The sequence below is a fragment of the Astatotilapia calliptera genome, chromosome 10 (assembly GCF_900246225.1).
Source record: "Astatotilapia calliptera chromosome 10, fAstCal1.2, whole genome shotgun sequence".
Classification (NCBI taxonomy): domain Eukaryota; kingdom Metazoa; phylum Chordata; class Actinopteri; order Cichliformes; family Cichlidae; genus Astatotilapia; species Astatotilapia calliptera.
In genome coordinates, this window is record NC_039311.1 from 28,308,309 (window position 1) to 28,324,637 (window position 16,329).

Below are 16,329 nucleotides of genomic sequence, written 5' to 3' on the forward strand. Positions count from 1 at the left end.
AAAATACTAAAGAAAGCCAAACAATAACATTTTTAAGTTATCTAAGTGACTTATATATATGTTTAACCTGACTAGCGAAAGACGGCGGTGGGTTTGAAAACGATTTGCCGGGAGTCCGGTGTTCTCACGGCTCTAGTTAGCCTTGCCCCCGCCTAGCTAACGAGCTAGTGGGTAACAGACATCTCCGAAAACGTCGGAGCGCTTTTGAAAATATGTGGTGTCTTGATAAACTGAGCAGATATTTGGGGTTTACACAGCTACATTCTCGCCTGAAAATATGTTAAACGTTTATTTTGTGACCCAGAAAGAATAATAAGAGTAAAGTTAAAACTAACTAGCTGCCGCCATTGTTGACAGCTGCGCTATGAATTCTGGGACACAGCTTCTTCTTCTTCAGGGTTTAACGGCAGCTGGCATCCTTGTACATGCAGTGCTGCCATCTTCTGTTTCAGTCCGTTATTACACTCTTAAATCCTACTACTCATTCCTGCGTCCTTTGTGATCTTACAAAGCTTCAAACGATGCGTCGACTATTAAATTAGTCGTCGACGATTTTAATAGTCGACATAATCGTGACTAGTCGACTAATCGTGGCAGCCCTAATGGATAGATGGATGGGTAAATGTCACAGTGTTTTGTTGCCTGATCTCTACTGGGATAGGCTGCAGTGCCATTGGAGGAATAAACTATTAAGTAACAAACTATTTGACATCAAGAAAAAATAAACCCTATCTGAACCTCAACACGTGGCACTGGATGAAGATATTTCAAACCAAGTTGACAACACTCTGCCAAACACTGGTGCACCACTGTAAAAGCCAAGGCTAAAAAAAAATGTCAAGGCTGCTGTTCCCAGAAATGTGTCCAGGTTGCCAGTTTATGCTTTCTATTCTAGATATGACGCCTCTCCTCTGTGCTGCAGTCAAAGGCATTGAATAAACACTGCTTGCAATTTTGTCAAAAGGATTACTCAGCCTACAGAGTGCACTATCACAACTCCCTCTCTGTCACGGTGATAAAACATGGGAATGGGAGATTAGCGGTGGCAGTGTTACTTGTCCTCAGCCATCTAAGAGAGCTGGCAAAAGGAAAGGAGACTGACAGAATAGCCAGACACAGTAAACACATCGAGGAATGGTTAAAGTGAGACCCGAGGATATCAGACCTCATCACAAGACTGTAGCACCCACTTTTCATTTAACTGTGGCATAAGACCTTTGTCCTTTTTACAGCCTGCACTGAAATGCCAAAATGCAAATGAAGAATATCGAGATGTAGTGATGTAAGTGTTATATATATTGGCAGTATGAAAGTCTCCCTGTCATTTCACTCCGATTGGGCTCTTATAAAATCAAATTAACCACTTATCTACCTCAGGGTTGCTGGTGGGCCAGAGCCCATTGCAACTGTTACAGGGCGGGAGGTGGGGTGCATCCTGCACAGGTTACCAGCAAATCACAAGACTAATGGCTCAGTCGCAATCGAATGAAAATAGGATGTCAACCTCCTTGCAATTAGGAAAAAAAGTTGTTGCCCAGTGACTGAACTGAACGTTGAAGATGGCTGCCAACTTTGAGTGTTTGCAGAACAGCTCATTGCACACTGTCACAACACTTCTGTTTGTGTTGCAGTCTGCAACCACTGTGGCTGCAGTGTAACATAAGGCCAGTTCATAATCACCAGTAAACCTAACAAGCACATCTTTGGACTGGAGAAAAGCAACGTCTAGCAATTAATCCTTTTGCTCTGATGTAACAGTACTAACAACTGCACCAAGATCTAGAATAGCTCAGTGCATGCCTCACTATTCCTATAGAAGGGACAAATAACAGAGACACAGGGGAAAATATCAGGTATGGTCACCTGACTGTGACTGGATTTAAAAAAAAAAACGTTATTATGATGTTTTTCCAGTTCCCTCGTTATCTGAATGTGTTGAAGCATTTTAGATTTCAGCAGACAAGCATTATTAGTACATAAAAATTGAACTGTGACATAAAACTGAGGAGGATTATACTGATATTTTTGTTAAGAAATTGTATAATAACAATGATAACAATCAAATTAAATGATACTATTGTTGATTCTTGATCAATTTTCTGCACTGGAAAAAGTAGACCCGCACAGGTTTTAATCACCACAATTATTGTATTTGCGAGTCTGAAAATAAAAGAAAAAAAGGTTCGCATGTGACTCAGATGTGCTACAGCTCTGTTGCTACTGGTTTGACGTAACTGTTGTTGCAATGTGCTGCATGCCAGCACAGCTTAAAGAAACCGATATGCTCAAAACAGTCTTATTACCACATTGGAGTTTCCATTAGTTCATTCATTTTCAGTGCCTGTATATGAGACAATGCCTATATATAGACTGACTGTGCTGTAGTTGTTTTAGAATTATAAATTCTAGAACACACAATTGTAGTCCAAAGTGACTGTACTATGGAGATATGTATGCACATTTGGGTCTCCATAACATAAATCAGGCTGACACTGAACCTATCAAAGTAGTAAAAAAATGGTTATTAGTCAGACAAAACTGCATTAAGTGAAGATCATTCCACTAATTTAATGACTAAATAAAGTAAAGCTTCTGTTCACAGCCTTTTTTTCCCTTCATGGCTTGCCTATGTGGGACTTCTACTGTGATAGAAGTGTTGTGACCCACTGAAAACTATAATAAAACATCAAAATACTGAGAGTCAAACTGCAGCTTAAGCTGACAAAGTCCATTTGAGGAGCGTTGATGGATGGAAGTATCAAGACGTAAGAGGCTGGCAAGCTGAGTCCGACTCTAATATCCCCATAGTACAGAGGATAAACCTTTTGATTTAGACAACAACATGACTGTTCCTCTAATATCATTCTCATTTTTCATCTTTCCAACAATTGCATTTCCTCAGACATGCTGAACATTACAGTTGCAGGGCTTTCAGTGTGGCTTGCATCTGAGTAACAAAGACAGAAACTTTTCATTGCCTAAATGAACCCCGGTGCCTTGTGATGTTGTGCATTTTTTTGAGAAAACACTGACACGTGACGGGTTTAGTTTAAATGGTCAAATTGTTAGTTAAATAACAAATTACATTAAATTGGAAAAATTACTATTGGTGCATCTCAATCATTTAGGTCTATCTTTATAGTAAAGCTGCTCTATCATCACACGGGTTAGTTTTTGTTGTGGCTACAAAAACTGTGCAGGACTGATTTACAATACGAGGGAAAAGTGTATTAGCTCAGTGCTGCTATCAGGGAACCACATAAACAGATAATTCAAGATCATGCAGAGTGTCCTCTTGCCTGAAGCAACTGTTGTTGTAGATGACACAGTCCTGAGATAATTAGGGGCACCATCAGGTCCATTATCACTTATTGTGTAGTCAAAAAAAAAACTGATTAAATCAACTGCATGCCTGCTATCGTACAAAAAGCACTGGTCTGTTTGTCAAAATCTTTTGTCCGCACTAAAAAAAACAAATGTGGATTCCATCCCAACATAATTTTGCCTCACAGATCAATTAGTCAGACACACACTCTGAGATTGCACCAGAGGGCGAGTGAGTAATACTCAGCACAAGGTCAGGATGCTGTTGCTTTAGCACTTTGCAAACAATAAATCCGCTCCTGTTATACAAAAAAAACCCTGCTTTGCTAGCTTAATCTACTTGGTCATGGAAAGATTAGCTTCTGCTTCTCCCCTGCTCGCAATAATGAAAACTGTAACACCAGGCAAGCAGGCAACACTGAATGCAAGATGAGAAAGCACTGTTGAGAAGACTGACCCAAATTTGTCCCCTTATGAACCAATCTAGGGCCCAGTAAACAACTTCTCTCTCTACACTGTTATCTTTAATTGCATTTAATTCCAATTTTTCAGATTTCATTGCAGCAATTCTTCCTCTTCTGTATACAAACGCTTGCAACAGTGAGACTACCACTAGTCTGCGGCGCAGTGAGTTTGGAACATAGAGAACCTGATTACTATTCTGATTAATTGGGTGCCTGATTTAATGCAGGCACACGTCCAGCATTTTATCTACTTCAGAACTGAGGAGTAGTTTTGGCTGCTTAACTCTGGTGCTTTTACTCCTCAGCTGGACTTTTTTTCCTCCCTTAACTTATTAACATAATTTTTTTTACCACATTGCACTCTTTGAAACATACTTTAAATTTATTTAGGAGACTGAGTTAGGAGATTTATGTTTCTCAAGGTTAGTAATGCAAAAATCGACAGTACAGTATAGACAGTTTCCCAGGATAATCAAGAGAAGCAAGCACATTATGGGCTTTTATAGAGATACTGGCTTACTGATTTAAAGATCTACAAAATTAGTGCTAAAGCCAAGTTATGGAGACCTATAGGTGGACCTGTGGTAGGTGCTACAGAGGACGCTATGCCAAAACAAGCATCTGTTTCTTTCCTTCGTCACTCTGATAACCAATTAGAACAATCACATAGTGTCTGTGGGCGTTCTAATTGGTTAGAACACTCACAGACATCCATCACTCCTGCTGCTGAATCAAAGTGTGCTGTGTATAGTGATTTATTGCACATATCCATCTATAGCATCTTTCTTCTTATTGAAGTATGCAGAGGTTGTACTTTAAAACTCACAGTCTGATCTGCTGCAGAGATGGATCGGAAACAAAACACCTCAAATTCCTACACTTCCTAAAGCTCCTTTTAATCCAGCCCGTTCTCACTCCTGAGGTGTAATATAGTAACGATTTGTCAAGTCCCGAGACGTTGCTTCCGTGTTCTTATGTTATGCGCCGGGTTAAATCCAGTAGAATGACGCTCCTGCAGTAATACACGTTCCAGCCATGTATTCCAGCCCTAACCCTAACCTTATCCCTAACCAGCACTTTGGTGACGTTAGATCAGGGTTGGGGAAGTCCAGGCCTCGAGGGCCGGTGTCCCTGCAGGTTTTAGATGTGTCCTTGAACCAACACAGCTGATTTAAATGGCTAAATTACCTCCTCAACGTGTCCTGAAGTTCTCCAGAGGCCTGGTAACGAACTAATCATGTGATTCAGGTGTGTTGACCCAAGGTGAGATCTAAAACCTGCAGGACACCGGCCCTCGAGGCCTGGAATTGCCCACCCCTGTGTTAGATAGTGTTTTCCAAAGTGATTTAAGTAAAACGAACGTACATGTGCAGATTCATTCCAAACGGTTCTCATGTTTCCTCATTTTTCCGATCTCGTAATATAGGGACGTGTTGGGTGCCAGAAGTGTAATATACTGACGATTTGTCACCTAGCGTAAAATGTTACGCTTTGGGAATGAGAGCGTGCTGTTTAATCATATGACTGTAACTATTTTCTAACAACTCCTATTTGCGATGGCGATCTGAAATGATTCATACAAGAGCTCCAGAATTAGCCAAATTAGCCACATGCAGATGCTTATTAAAAGTAAATGGCATTTAAACAAACTGAATGCCAATAAGTGTAAATTTTTAATATGTAGGGTTGAGCCAAGTTAAATACAGCTCAGCATTAAGTAAAATGAAACAGTCCTCTGACTCTATAGGACACCTTGTGTTTCTGTGTGTGTTTCTTTGTAATGACATCAGGTTTTTGATGCCCCGGGGCTTAGCAGGACTGGCTCCTTGGTTAGATTTTAGAAAAGGTCATGATTTGGGTTGAACTACACCTTTTACACCTGTAAGAAATGTGTTTGTTTTTTTTATGTTTTCAGGGTTTTGCAGATTTATTCTGTTTAAAGGTGAGACCCCAAAGTAAACATTATATATTTATTTGGTCATGGGGTAGTGATTTAAACGGTCACAATAACAGCTTGCACAAATGAGTTTTTTTCTGCAGGGGGCACAGTCTCCACTTTCCATAAAATCCCCTGCAATAGACAGGACAATTACAATCCTTCACCTTCGCCACAGTTAAACATCTGCTGAATTGTCTCAAGAGTAAAAAATACCTAACGTGTCTCCATCTCTCAGAAGTTTATCTCCATATTGATCTTTGCAAACCAGCCTCAGCTGCAGGTAGATAGCATAAAGCTGTCAGCTGTAGGATATTAACACGACCAGGAGGAAACAGTGTTGATGGCGCTCCAGGTGGGACAGGTGCAGACGGTGCAGCTGGAAGTGTCTGCTTCAGTCTGTCCTCACATCAACATGACAGAGACCCTCGCTGCTCCAGCCTCTACGCCGAGCAGATGGGAACAAAAGAGGTAGCTGTTTGTTGGAATTACAGAGGAGCTCTCATTGATAATCTCCCAGGATGAAGAAGTTAGAGGCAGGGCTGAAGGAGGACAGGAGCATCAATAATTTATGAAAACAGCATCAAATAGGTACAGAAGGGAATTCCTTATTGGGAGTGTCTGTGAGCATCTGCAGGCAGTGTTCAGCTGTGACTTTATGTGTTAAAAAGCCATCAGAACTAAATTTAATCAGTGCGAGAAAATATTGCAAAAGTGTAATCATGCTACAGTCGCAATCTCGGAGATGATCATTATCGCGAGGTACGTCACGATCATTCAGCATCCTGCTGGATGCAAATGACTGCCGCTCTGATCACTTTTACAGAAAGGCTGCTGCTCATCGACGGGGCACAAACAGGAAGATCAGATTAGATAACAGCCGAATTTAGTGAGGCTCATGGCAACACATCTGATGGTAATGGCTTTGAGATTATAGTAAAATGTCTCGTCCTACCCAGTTATCAGATACAATGTTATAAAACAGTGATGCTGGAATCAGTGAACACGAGGTGTTTCTTTTTTGTTTTCCTTAAAAAGGGTGGAAACATGAGTGCAGTATGATTGGCTCGTCTCTGTAACTGAATCCGCAAGTGTAATCTTGACACAGCACACGAGGAAGACTGTCTGGACGAGGATGACAAGCTTCAGTATGGACAATAACATCAGAAAAGAGCCCAGACCACCTCTGTTCTCTCAAAACCTAATTGTGGAGGCAATGCGCAGCCACAGAGCACTAACACAGCATCCTGGATATAATTATATAGAAAGACCAGAGAATTGTTTGTATTCTTAAATGAGATTAAGTATTTGAAAAATCTAATAGTTTAATCGTGGCAATATCTACAAAAACCTTCATATTAAGTTTAGAGTAAGGTATACTGAGGTCGGCAACCAGTGACTCTGTCGCCACTCAGCTGTAGCTCCCACAAGCTCGGAAAAAACAAATCTATATGAAAAAGAGGACTAATTTTAACTCATTCATCCCCTCCCAGTTACATCCATCCACTGTCCAGTTGTTCTACAGTTGTTTGGTAGGAGATGGTAAAATGGCTCTTTAACCTAGAAGGTTGCCGAGCCCCAACTTAGGCATCTTTTAAAAATAGTTTGGTCACCCATTGGTTTGTAAAGTCGTTTGAAGCCTCGACTTTGAGCTTTTCATGCTGCCCTCCTTTGGGTGCTCTGAAACCAGACGTTAGGCTCAAGGATTGAATTTGACTGGGGAACTGAGGGACCTGTGCGATTCATGCTGCAGGTACTTGTCAGTCACAGTATTAATTGTCTATTTCCTTTTAAAAGAGATCAAAATGATCAAAAATTGACATTACGCTCATGTGAATGAAGTGAGTCAATCGACAGATCAAAAAGTTGCTGATTTGTCTTTCAGAGTCATCAAAAAAGCAAAAATTGTAGTCTCTATTCCAAAGGTTGGTTTAAATAGTATAAACCAACAGCCTCTTTTGATATATTAAAAAGTATATCACTGGTTTGTAGATTTTAGAGCTGAAAAAAACAACAACCCTATAACCGCAAAACAAAGTTTTCCCTGCGTCTGCATGCATCTGATGTGCATACTTTACAAGTATAGCTCCAGTGCACTGTCCACATGAAGACAAGTGGGTTTATTTAACGACTCAGAACTCGTTCCAGCGTGCCCAAATTGCCGGGAATGTCAAAAGCACGCAAAATTTTACTGCGAGTTAACACGCTACCACAGCTCTGGGCACTTAAGCCTTGCTGATTTGGTTTGGCCGTGTATGAGCAGTTTCCTTCTAAACACAAAAGGTCATTTTTAAATTATTTATTTATTTATTTTTTTAGCAATCCAGCATTTTCAAAAGCACCAACTGCCTCCACCATCCAGGCCAGTGCTCTTCCACGAAGACAGACGGGACATTCAAGGACCAGATCAAAATCCCGTGCAAAGATCTGCCACTCCATCTGTCAGAGTGGAAGACGTGGTCACAATTTATTATGGTTGGCAGCATATCTGTCAAGATACAGTCCAGCACTTGAGGAAAGACAGAAGCAGGAGGAAGCCTACGCTGGCTCGTCTTACAACACTGACCTAGTTGTAGGCTGAATATAAAATCCGTCAGTCTGAATCCTTCTAAGTTATTATTCCCCTTTTAGCATATATTTAATCCTGCACTACAATACAAGGTAAATCAATATAAGCAACATACTATGAATTCCCATCAGTAATGACCTTTAAAGGCACACAGTTTGGTAGGTATCATAACCACATAAGAGGGACTGGGGAATGGTGTGGGGGAGGAAGACTGTTTGTAAATGCCTTATGAATAAAAGAATAAACGTTTAAAATGCAGTCCATACAAGAGATGATATGAATGAATCCACATGTGCATTTAAGGCCTGTAAATATACACAAGTGTGCATATATCTGCATGCATATATCAAGACATACCGACACAGCCTTCTTTTTTGGGAGTGACACAGATGCGTCGAATGGCACTTGCGCTCTCACCGCTCGTTCACGAGGCCGCGTCTCATTTAAATTAGTGACAGACGCACATATCTATCCACCCATCCCTCCCAGCTTCCCTCCACCTCTACCTCCCCTCTCCCTCAGGCTGTGTGTTTGTTACAGCGCCAACACATTGAGATTCCTGTTAATTAACTGCAGGAGTGTTGCCACTTCAAGCTAATTTTTTTTCTCTAGCGTTCCCAAACAGCTTGCTGTTGTGAGTGCCGCCATAAGGGCTGATGAAGAAGGTGTCCCTCGCCTATAGGGCTGCCCAGCGTAACAGCACTTACACTAATAAAAACACTGTCATCGGTGAGACGCACCGTTCGGCATTTCCTGGCACGCTGGGGTTTATGGAACGTATGAATTTAAAGGCTAAGTGGTATTAATGTTAATACTTGTAGAGGCATCCGTGATTCAAGTATTACTGACTCTAATCTCCATTCTAGTTACTGCCATTTCGAGGCTGGCAGTGTGGAATTGCAAATTATTATATTATTCGTATTAATGCCCACATTAATCTGCACCAGTATTAGATTTCATTCAAACTGGAATACCATCCCAAATCCTGCTAAAAGTTTGCTGCCACCGCAACGAGCAAGCCACATTTAATCAGGACTTTGGCAGCTTGCGGTTCCAGACTTGCAGGTGGCACTTGGAATAATTTGACCAAAAGGGCAAGTGCGCCCTTCTTGAACTGAGAATAAAGCCTGTTTGTTTTAAACAAGCTGTTTTAGTCCAGATTCACATAATGCTGGGTTGTTTAATTTTGAAATGGATCATGAGATCTGCAAAGAGGATGCAGCAGTAAAGTGATTATATACAGTACTTAAAATTTAAGGAATTGTGACCACATAAAGGGATTAGGATATTTAATGTTCGCTGTATTGATTTTAGAAGGAGAATTAATTTTGCTCATGACTAGCACTGCTCAGTCTGTAAAAACAGTTGAAAAACGTGCTGCTGCTGCTGCTTCTCTGGAGGAGCCTTGTAAATTCTTGATACAGAAAATGTTCATTTGACAAAATATTCTTGCCTCAAGGTCCACTCTGTGGGTCGTCATCAAAGACAAGTAAGCCATTTTCATGACAGCTAAGCAAAGTGGTGGTTAAAAGCCTAAGAAACCTAGTAATTGGATCTTGAGTTAAAGCCATTTTCAAAGCCTGTTGATAACATAAGACCGCAGATTCTTAACAGAAAATGTGTTTTAAAAAGCAAAGGAGAGGACACTGATCAAAGGAACACTACAGAGTTTGGAATTTCTCGAGTTTTACCATATGACTGGCAGAGCCACTGTTTTGTTAAGCCCCAGTGTTTTGCTGTAACAACATTTGGACGAGACTATGGAGTTATAGGTTAGTGCTAGCAAGCTGTAGGAGCAAGGTGCATTTGTCGCTATATTTAGCGAGTTTTCAGACCCCCTTAGTGACCAAAAGCGACTAGAGACAAATCTGGCGACTTTTTCTGTTGTTATTGGAGACTTTTTGACGTGAAAGCACGTATTGCTCTTACAAGCAGCGGGTGCTGCCGTGGACACCTCGCCCATACCAAAGCGCTCACAGGCGGCGGATAGTCCTCATGCAGCAGTCGCCCCCAGCTGCTGTCAGAGCAGGAGATGTTCACCCCGACTGCAAACTGCACATGAATCGCGCATGAGAATTGTGACATTAAAAAAAACAATAATTGCTAAAAGAAATTGAATTTGTAGTTCTAAATATATTCTAAATGCTTTTAGGGTGTTTTTACTCACTTTGTTTCTTCCACAATCTTATTTCTCTCTCCTACATAAACATGACCAATTATGCAAATAAGGCGATGACGTCATTTAGCGACTTTTAGCGACTTTTAGCGATATTCCTTGCTGAGGAGTCTAGCACCTATGGAAGCACCCAGTGTTGCACTGGGTGCTTCCATAGGTGCTAGACTTTCACTTACCACAACTTGAGGGCAGATGTCTACAGTTAACTGAATTTCTCAGGCAACTGCAACACCACCAACATGGCTGAGAGGTCTGGATCCATGGCTTGAACGAGTGGTGGTGAAGCCTAGCTTACAAACAACAGCTCCAGCCATTTGTTTTGGTGTCCACCTCTCAGTCAAAGCTGCCATCCCCCAAGTTTAAGTCTGAAAGTTAGAGTGTCACTGCGAGATGTCGGTAGATTGCGGCCAACTGAGTTCTGCTCTCTTACCTCTCCCACCTCAAGTCCATAATCCTAGCTACAGTAGGGCAAACAACTACAGCTGCTGTTCATGTGCCGTAAGTGTAGGTCAGGTAAGGGTCAGTCTGCTGTTTACCTCAGCTGGTGTCCACAGCTATTTACTCTGAAGAAGAAACTGTGTGAAAGGAGTTGATGAGTCAGTCAAGCTTGCTTCTGACCGATGACAGCGATGCTGAGGTGAGCTTTCGAGGATATCCTGAACTTTTATTTTTGCTTCTGTTGGTCTCTTAGTTGCTTTTAGCCAGGCTTAAGAAAGTCATTTTTGATAACATTGTTGTTCTGGGACATTTAATGAATAAACTCTCATACGATGGGAGAATGCAATTAATTTATTTATCAGAGGGAATGATTGTTTTGATAATATTAGCTGTCATAACATTAGCTCATAATTAGCTGTTATTGTTGTTTAGCTGACTCATTGTTAGCTAGATGGGGAGGTGTCATGTCTAATCTGCTGACAACTGTGACAATACTGGGAATAAGTAGGGATGTTGATGCATGTTTGCTTGCATCACAGCCCTGACTACAAGTTTGGGAGCTATTTGATTATTCATGTTGTTAATCCACATTTTAGAAAATCCCAAACTTAATGGAAGGACAGTAACTGCTTGAGCATGTTTCTAACTTTTTGCAAGTAAGAATAAATAAAGCTATTTTAAGAACATGATGCTATCCTGTATTTCCTGTAGCAGGGTCTGCATTCAGCTGATGTGGTGGGTACTTTGCTGCTGGGCACATTACAGGAAATGCATTATCTATAAACACCAATAAACTCATTTTTTAACACCCTGCTTTACAGTCTGCTAATTTTCAACTTGACATTAGCTTACATGTCCAATGTGTATTATTCTTTTTTCAAGGGCTGTTAGTGGCTCTCATAATTCATGCTCGTCACAACAAACATGTTGCCAGCGAGGGAGATAATATCCGTTCTCAAACAGCAAGAGGGGGCTTTTAGGGAATATGATTCGAATTTTCCACATGCTGCTGCATGCGGTTGATACCTAATGCACTTGCAAGCTGGGTCTCTCTGTTTATGTTCATAGCATTAATTGGAACTGTTTAATAGTGATGCATTCAAAGTCACGTTTGTAGGAGTTTGCGGGAAAGAGAGTAACTGTAAAAAATACGGATTTACTTGATGATGCAAGATCGCCACTTTAGTGAGTTTATCCTGACTTGTCGATGCTGCACATTGCTGTTCCATGGCAGTTATTAATTAGTTAGTTTAAATAAGATATATTCACACATAGCAAACAACAGTAATGTCCTGTAAATATAGGTCCTGGTGACATTTCAAGAGCCCCATTATCCGCAGTCACCGTAAAGAATGCCCTGTTGGATATTAATGCTAAAATATGAAAATTGAGAGTACTGCCCTCTGGACACCCAATATGCACCTAAAAATTGAAACATGACTGTGTTTGGCTTTCACACTTAAAAGGCTTTGCATACATATGCAACTCTCTTTGTAAGTACCTTGCGGCATTCCACCACTTCAATTTGGGATTCTGGGGAGCTCAGCTTGAGAAAGACAACACTTTAAGAGGGGCTCTGAAAATAAACACCTATGTTAATAAAGCTCTTACATGATTGCTTAGTTTTATCTTAATGATCAAATTAGGCAGCGGTACTCCCCCAAGAGAAAGGCAAAACGGATTAGCAAGACTAGCTTTATTATGTGGATGTTTTTCTTTATACAATAACAAAAAAATTATGTTTAGAATAACTTTTCAGTTTAGAGGCAGCTTTGGGTGGATTTTGGATATAAAGGTAATAACAGCTGATGGCAATCTACAGTTCAAACTATGCTATCTATTGTGAATATGATTAAAGTAGTAATGCAAACTATAAAACAACATTATACTCACACACACACACACACACACACAATATCAAAATATCAGAGCGCTCTATAAATACGCTCGTTCCAAGTACATATTGTGAATGCTTCAAAATTAAATGTGTTAGGCTGTCATCAGTAAACCTTGATCACGATGACTGAAAATGAACCGATGCCTGGGGGTGAACTTAAATAACTTAAAAAGGAAATGAAAATGAGAGAAGTTAATTAATTCCACAGCCAAAACAAAGTCACAAATTAAAAGTGGGGGGGCCCCAACAGCTCACCTAGCAGACTACGTGCACCATGCACAAAGGCCGAGTCCTTCCTCCTGCCATCCAAACACAATTACGCCCCAGGCCCTTTCTCTGCATTTCACCCTCCCTCTCTCTAACCGCTTTCATGTCTTTCTTAAGCAATCTCTATCAAATAAAAGCAGAAAGCCAAAATAAAAGCGAGCCAATCATTTCACTTTGCATTATTCTTTTTCTTCCTCTTTAACGTTTTGCTCTCTAAAGCCTTGTAATTGCTCATGCTTGCTAATTTAAGTCAAATAAAGCTCCAGACAATCGATGCCTAGCCTGTTCACAGCACTCAAATGCACCACATTGCAGGAAGCGGTGGCAAAGCCAACGCTTTCTTTCTGCAGACAAGGTGGACTCGTATGTGCAGCTCTGCGCTGCCAAGGACAACAACATCCTGGGAAAAGCTGTCAGAAAAGTGCCAGGAAATCATGGGCTGCCACCAAACATTCAGCATGTATCTGTGCTGTGTGCCGATGATGAGGAAAACAAAACAGATCATTGGTGATAAGCTCCATCCTCTCCATGGAAATGTCTGCATATACATTCGAGTCGACTGTCGACTCAGACAAGATGTACTTCTAATTCCCAGCAGCCTCAAGACGGTGACAGCTTAAACCTACTTTTCGCATTTGCAGTGTGACTGAATAAACATGAGGCAATAGATGACAGCTGACCTCGGTTTGCATCCGGTTCCGTTGTGACGTGAATAATAAATGCAAACTTCTAAAAATATATTTTATTAAAATCGCGGTATGTTTGCTGTTGGACGATAATCCCAGATACCTGTGGCAATTTGGTCGATACAGTATCTTCTTTTTTACATGCACTGGAGAGTAAGAAAGAGAGCAGGATGGACTAACCTGTCATCGTTAGGCTAGCAGCCATAACAAAACACACACGAATTCAGAATATTCTGCTGGGGCACAAAGTGTTGTCTTTCACCCTCACCCTCCTTTTGCTTGACCACCACAAAGTAAACTTTGTAAAGTTTCTCTTGTGATAATGTCAGTTGATCTCTTATATGCACCCTTCAAAAAAGAAACCACAAAAAAAAATAAAAATAAAATGCTGGTGCAGCAGTTCCCATCTGAGCTGACAGCTGAACACCTGACAGCCTGTCTGGAGGGACAAAAGATGAAATCTGTCAGGAAAAAATGCGTCTTACAATAACTCAGTTCGTGTCACTCCTGTCCATTTCTAATGAGTGGAAGGGGGCAGTGGTAATGATAACCTATGCCTTTTTTTTCTCATGGAGGACTAGATGGTCATGATGATCCAGCGTCTCCCCCTTGGCAAAAAAGACCGTATTTCCAAAGAAAGACAACCTGAAAGGTGTGGCCACATTATGCTGTCACCATCGTGTTGTGTTCCATATTGTCTTTCAATCCGGAGGGAAATTTTAAAGAAACTGAGAATCTGTGTGCAGATCATATCACGCCTAATTGTTCTGCTTGTGAATTCCTTCCACTAACAACTGCTTTATGAATGTCTGTGTATTATTTCGCACCTTTGGCTGTCATTTTATAGAAATCGTTACAATATGGAAACATGGCCACTGCGTTACAGGTAACTAAATTGTTAATAATACTATAATGATTATAGTATTATGATATTATACTATAATGATTGCACTGCATGCGTATATAATTGCATGTTCTCCATCTCCTAATAGACGAGTGGACCAATCAGAAACTTCGCCTAAACACTGCACAAGGTTAGTGCCAACACCTTCATGATGTATACAAATATTTTATATACTAAACCCACAATTGTGTATATGTATATATATATATATATATATATATATATATATACACACATATACATATATACACATACACATATAAAAAAAAAAAAACACCCAGCACGCCCCTGCGGGCGGTTTATCCTTCAAGCTCGGGTCCTCTACCAGAGGCCTGGGAGCTTGAGGGTCCTGCGCAGTATCTTAGCTGTTCCCAGGACTGCGCTCTTCTGGACAGAGATCTCCGATGTTATTCCCGGGATATGCTGGAGCCACTCGCCTAGCTTGGGAGTCACCGCACCTAGTGCTCCGATTACCACGGGGACCACCGTTACCTTCACCCTCCACATCCTCTCGAGCTCTTCTCTGAGCCCTTGGTATTTCTCCAGCTTCTCGTGTTCCTTCTTCCTGATATTGCTGTCATTCGGAACCGCTACATCGATCACTACGGCCGTCTTCTTCTGTTTGTCTACCACCACTATGTCCGGTTGGTTAGCCACCACCATTTTGTCCGTCTGTATCTGGAAGTCCCACAGGATCTTAGCTCGGTCATTCTCCACCACCCTTGGGGGCATCTCCCATTTTGACCTCGGGACTTCCAGGTTATACTCGGCACAGATGTTCCTGTACACTATGCCGGCCACTTGGTTATGGCGTTCCATGTATGCCTTGCCTGCTAGCATCTTGCACCCTGCTGTTATGTGCTGGATTGTCTCTGGGGCATCTTTACACAGCCTGCACCTGGGGTCTTGCCTGGTGTGATAGACCCCAGCCTCTATGGATCTTGTGCTCAGAGCTTGTTCTTGTGCTGCCATGATTAGTGCCTCTGTGCTGTCTTTCAGTCCAGCTTTGTCCAGCCACTGGTAGGATTTCTGGATATCAGCCACCTCCTCTATCTGCCGGTGGTATATACCGTGCAGGGGCCTGTCCTTCCATGATGGTTCCTCGTCTCCCTCCTCTTTCTTGGGTTTCTGCTGCCTGAGGTATTCACTGAGCACTCGGTCAGTTGGGGCCATCTTCCCAATGTATTCTTGGATGTTCCTTGTCTCATCCTGGACTGTGGTGCTGACACTCACCAGTCCCCGGCCCCCTTCCTTCCGCTTAGCGTACAGCCTCAGGGTGCTGGACTTGGGGTGAAACCCTCCATGCATGGTAAGGAGCTTTCTTGTCTTTATGTCAGTGGCTTCTATCTCCTCCTTTGGCCAGCCTATTACCCCAGCAGGGTACCTGATCACGGGCAGGGCGTACGTGTTGATGGCCCGGATCTTGTTCTTACCATTCAGCTGACTCCTCATATATATATATATATATATATATATATATATATATATATATTGTAAGAAATGTTTACACGTTACCATAGCGACCAGAGAGCATTAAGGGGCAGAGAGGAGGATGTTACTCTTGGTGTTGTTAGTACATTTCAGGAGGACGCTACTAATAAAGTTACACAATTACACAGCTGAAGTTGCGTTTATTATTATATTTACAAAGTACCACAGTTTTTGTTT

At 41.4% G+C, this 16,329-nt stretch overlaps 1 protein-coding gene across 1 annotated transcript in view; it reads right to left on the bottom strand.

Annotated features, from left to right (window-relative positions):
• Positions 1-14,778, bottom strand: part of tmem132e (transmembrane protein 132E) — a 170,128-nt gene extending 155,350 nt beyond the window's left edge. The window contains exon 1 of the mRNA XM_026182493.1: positions 10,900-14,778. The gene's annotated coding sequence lies outside the window, so the exon portion shown is untranslated. The remainder of the gene's footprint in view (positions 1-10,899) is intronic.
• Positions 14,779-16,329: the final 1,551 nt, after the last annotated feature.